Source organism: Zingiber officinale, chromosome 9B, assembly GCF_018446385.1.
Source record: "Zingiber officinale cultivar Zhangliang chromosome 9B, Zo_v1.1, whole genome shotgun sequence".
Classification (NCBI taxonomy): Eukaryota; Viridiplantae; Streptophyta; class Magnoliopsida; order Zingiberales; family Zingiberaceae; genus Zingiber; species Zingiber officinale.
This window is the reverse complement of record NC_056003.1, coordinates 46,819,565-46,824,962: the sequence shown is the minus strand read 5'-3', so window position 1 is coordinate 46,824,962 and position 5,398 is coordinate 46,819,565. Positions and strand designations below refer to the sequence as shown.

The following is a 5,398-nucleotide window of genomic DNA, read 5'->3' as shown; positions in this document are numbered from 1 at the left end:
GCAAGCATCTCTTCTTCCCCTTCTTCTCAAATCTAGGGTTGTAAGTATGCTTTTCTTTATGTTTTGAGGTTGTTCTTCCTTTGCAATGGAGTAGATCTCCAGATCTAGGATTAGGGAGTATTTGTGATGTGATGGAGATGTAAAACTATGTAGATTTGCCATGTTTCTATTCAATGACTTGTTAATGCCTTGTTCATATTTGATGATGTGTGTGTGTGTGTGTGAATGCTTATATATATCTTTTGAATGTCTTATCAAATAATTGTGTAGAATTGTTAATCTTGTAGGGGGGGATACCCTAGATCGTATGATCGAGGGGCATCATGATAGGGTTGCCCCAATAACAAACGTCTAGGGTATCACCTTGAAGGGAGAAGCAAATCTCCACAAGGAAGTAGGGGATCAGACATAATCACTATTTCTATCTCTATGTTATTGTGTGTTAGTGTGTTTCTATGTTGTATGACTGAGGGGCGTCGTGACAGGGCTGCCCCGCTAACGGACTTCATAGGAATCACTTCCATTTAGTAGCATAGGACATAGAGTAGGAGATCATGCCGGCTTATCCACTACAGGGGAGAGTCGGTAATGAATCTAACTTCCTACAAGAGCATGAACATAGAATATAGGAACTAAGCAATCTATGAAACATTGCCTAGCATTACAAAGAAACCGAAATCCTAGAATCTATCATCCTCCATCCTCCTAGCTCAATCCCCTCTTAAGATTCATTTTCTCTCTTCCCTCTTTTTTTTTCTCTTACTCTCTTTTTCCACATTTGTCTAGATAATTCACTGTGTGAAGTTAACTAGTGCTTAATCAACAGTCCCTATGGATACGATAATCTTTTATATTACTGACGACATAACTGTACACTTGCGGTGACGTAACAAGTTTTTGGCGTCGTTGCTGGGGACTGTTTTCAATTAACATTAGTTGATTAGCATATGAGTTACTCTAGACATTTTTCTTTTTCTTTTTGCATTTTCTTTCTTGTTTTCATTATGCATTTTATTTCTTGTCTTTAATTCTGCATTTTTAATTTTTCCTTATAATTTTTTTAGATACCATGAGCACTAACATGTCAAGCAGGTCCTTAAGAGATTTCTCTGCACCCATTTCTGTAAGATTTTTATCTCCTATTATGCAGCCTCAGATTGAAGAAGAAAGTTTTCAACTAGACCCAGAGTTAATCTTCATGATACAAGGTCACAAATTTAGAGGAGAAGTATCAGAAAGTCCTTATCTACATCTTGAGACATTTCTAGAACTTTGTGATATTGTGAATTGTGAAGGAGTGTCAGTAGATGTAGTTCTATTGATGGAATTTCCTTTTAGCATCAAGGATAAAGCAAGGACTTGGTTATATTCTCTCCGTCCTCAAAGCATCACAAGTTGGGAACAATTAGAGAAGCAATTTCTGAATCATTTTTCCCTCTAAGTAGAACAATTTATATGAGGAATTGCATCACCAATTTTGCTCAGGCATATGGAGAATCACTATTTGAAGCATGGGATATATTCAGGAGTCTTCAAAGATAGTGCCCTCATCACAGTTTAGAGAAATGGCTGACCTTGCACATATTCTATAGGGGAATTTCTTTCTCAGATAAGTGTTTGTTAGATTCATCGGCTGGAGGTTCTTTTATGGACGAGTGTAGATGAAGCATATACATTAATTGATCAAGTGACATTGAACCTCCATGAATAGTCGAACAAAAGTTGGATGGAATCTCCTTCAAAAATTCAAGAAGTGCAAGCCATAAATGTAAGAGAACCTGTCAAACAAATTGTAATTCAACCATCTATGAATTTTGAAATTCACAAGTCACAGAATGAGGGGTTCAAACATTTGGGGGAAAAGATTGATAGCATTGTTTCAAAATGGTTCAAACAAGATTCCCCTCCTACACAGACAAGATTTAGTGAAAATGGTAGTGATATTAAGTTGAGAAGTGGCAAGAATCATGAAGAACTTCTGAGAAAGGACTTGTACAGAATTGAGGAGAAGAATAATAGAAGACCACAAGAACTCAATTCCATTACTCTAGGAAGTTCCCAAAGGCCACAAGTACCTTTTCCTCAATGATTGATCACACCAACACTAGATAAGCATGTTGGACCTCCTCCGCAAGCTCAAAGGGAATATGAAAAAAAGGAAGTTCCTTTCCCAAGACCTTCACTAAGGGTTCCTTTTCCACAAAGGCTAGTGATGGTCAATGAAGATGAAAGTCCTGGAAAATTCTGTGATCCAAATATGGTTGAGTGCAGATTTCCTAATGTATATAAAGATGAAGACTCTTCGGATGAGGATTGTGATGATAATGCAGAGGATATCAAGTTTTCATATCTACCATCTGGGTTTACAAGGTGTTATGATGAAATTGAATTTTCAAATGAAGAATGTGATGTGATAGATCAACTTAAAATTGCAAGAGAAGTTATTGATCCTCTTGTAATTGATTCTCCTATTGAGGATATTGATGTTGGTTTGTTTTTTGAAGCCTGTGTTGATGATGATGATATGGAAGGAAGTGTAGGGAGTTGTGTTGTGGAAGCAGTATCTCAAGAATCACCTCCTTTGTCCACACAACCCTTAGAGATTATGAGAGTTACAAAGATTGAACAAGCTAAGGACCAATGCGTAGGGACTTATGCAGAGTTGGCAGAGTCTCAAGAATCACCACCTTTGGTAGGACCAACACCTGAGCCAGAGCCAGAACCATCATTTGATTCAGAGGAAGTCACATTCACATGTTTAGAACTTTCAGGTATCTCTCAGCAAAGAAAGGTTAGTACTTCTTGTGATCTTTTAGAAAATTTTATAGAGGTACCTATATTTGACTTTGTTGGATGTGATTCAGCTTTTATTTCTTATTCTTCTTATCTTAATATGGTTTTGGTTCTATCTTATTTAACATGTATGTGGGAGATTTGTATTTCTTCTAGTGTGCAGATTTTCATGAGGCCGATATTTGGAAGCTCAATCTCAACCATCTTCGACCACCTGAAAAAACTTCTAAGAAGACGAAGATAGAGAGAGTTATACTTTACTTTGTAGCTCCTTTGTTGAAAGCTCTCTCTATAATAAGAGTCCCTGATAGGAGGGTTCTAAAATATCTTACCCCTCCAAGAGCGAGATTTAGATGAATCTAATGAGGTGGTCGAGCTAATGACCTTAAACAAGCGCTTCTTAGGAAGCAACCCAAGTTCATTTTCCTTATTTTCCTTTATGTCTTTAGTTCTATCTAGTTTCATTTCTTTCTTTTTAATAAACATGTATCCTCTACTTAATTTGTGTTGTCAATCTTCTTTTATAGGATTCAAAGATTAGGAGGAGTGCAACTACATGATGGAGAAGTTAATGACATGGGCATTGGGCACACATCATTTGGTAACTTCTCTTACTTTTAATCTCCTCCGCATTGTTTTTAGTTTTCATTGGGACAATGAAAAGTTTAAGTCTGGGGGGATGCATTAGATGCATTTGGTTTAGTTTAGTTTTTGCTTATTTATTTTTACATGATAAATTTTTTTTACTAGTTGCATCGTTCATCACATCATGATTGTTTGTTCCTTATTACAAAATACTAGCACGTTTATTCTAGATTTCATGTGGCTTATGTGTTACATATGGTGCTAGTATGTTTAGTGATCTATCTTTTTCTATTTATGATAGCATGAAGTGAGCAATGTTTTTACTATAAGACTTTAAGTATTGACCTTGTTTTAGGATCTCTATACACTTTGCCTAGTTTTGATGGTAAAAAACTCTGAAAATAGTCATGATTCATAGAACTTGATTAGTACTAGTGTTTTCGTGGTGATTTCTCAAACTACATTTTGGATACTGGATGATGCTCGAATCATGTCAACTCATTTGAAAAAATCAAAATATCCCAACATTTGCACTTATATGTATTTGTGTTCAAGTGTTTCATCTTGCAATCACTTTAAAAAATGATGAAAAAAAATGAATAAGGGATATAAAAAATAGTTGTCATGAGTGGAAACTAACAAGTTACACCCCTTTGAGATCGAGTTAGGTTACTGGGGAAATAACTGCTATGCTTCTCTTGATATCTAGCACACCTTTGAGACCTTGGGTAGATTGAGAAGGATGAACCAAGCGTGTGGCAGGTAAGTACCTATCGCCAGAAGCATAAGGAATACGGTCTATGACGACTTGACTAGGCTTAGGGATTGAAACTTGATAAACATAGGCATACTCAAAACTACTTTTTTATCTTGCTCACCAATGAAATCATTTGATAGGATTAGTTTGACTTGCAAGATATTATGATGCATTATCTAACCACATGAGTCTAGATTACGGGTTTTGCTTGAGAATAAACAAAGGTTTAAGTCTGGGGGTGTGATGTGCATAGATTATATACACTTTTATACATACTTTGACGCACATCTACTTGTATTTCATGAGTATAATCTATGTTTATTGCACCCTATTTCTTTATAATGTCATACTTCCATTATATTTTTTTTAGAGATCTTCTCTTTGCTTGTTTTTATTGACAGGACGCTATTTGGAGCAAAAATAAAGCTAAAACGCACACAAGAGCTTGGGTCGTGTAGGCCACACAGCTGTGTGGCCATTATTATTCTTTGGCCATGCCAAATGGCACGACCATGCCAATGTTCCAGAGGCAAGGAGGACCACAGCCATGTGACCCACATGGCCATGCCAACAATCTAGAAGCAAAGCAAGGCAAGGTCGTGCCAAATGGCATGCCCGTGTCATTTCTCTAGAGGCCATGCAGGTGAAGAAGGCCACTGCCGTGTGAATATACACGGCCGTGTGATTTTGGCAGAGAGGAAGAAGGCCACGGCCGTGTGAGCCACACGGTCGTGTGAGCCACACGGCCGTGTGACTCAAAGTTGGGTGAGGTCGTGTGAGCAACACGGTCATGTAGGTCATCTAGTGTTGAAGCGGCACACGACTGTGTGAATCTACACGGCCGTGTCACCTTAGCCGAGAAGAAGATGCACACGGCATTGTGAAGGCCACAGGACCGTGTCATAGGTCGTGTGGAGGCCACACCCTACTCTATAAAGGGGGGTTTCTCCCCCTTTTCAAGGGGATCTTGGGTTTGGGACTTCGTCCCTCTCCTTGGGGAAGCGTTCTCCCCTTAGGGGGAAACCCTAGAGCTTCATTCACCTCCATTCCCTTGAAGATCCATCCATCTTCGGAGCAAGGAGGCATCCCCAAGACATCGGAATCATTGGCAAACATCTCTTTTTCCCCTTCTTCTCAAATCTAGGGTTGTAAGTATGTTTTTCTTTATATTTTGGGGTTGTTCTTCCTTTGCAATGGAGTAGATCTTCAGATCTAGGATTAGGGAGTATTTGTGATGTGATGTGATGGAGATGTAAAACTATG

At 38.2% G+C, this 5,398-nt stretch overlaps 1 non-coding gene across 1 annotated transcript; it reads right to left on the bottom strand.

Annotated features, from left to right (window-relative positions):
• Nucleotides 1-1,453: 1,453 nt before the first annotated feature.
• On the bottom strand, nt 1,454-1,559 carry LOC122025912. The gene has a single exon (XR_006123925.1). It is a non-coding gene; the product is annotated as a small nucleolar RNA R71 (small nucleolar RNA).
• Between the last annotated feature and the right edge of the window lie 3,839 nt (nt 1,560-5,398).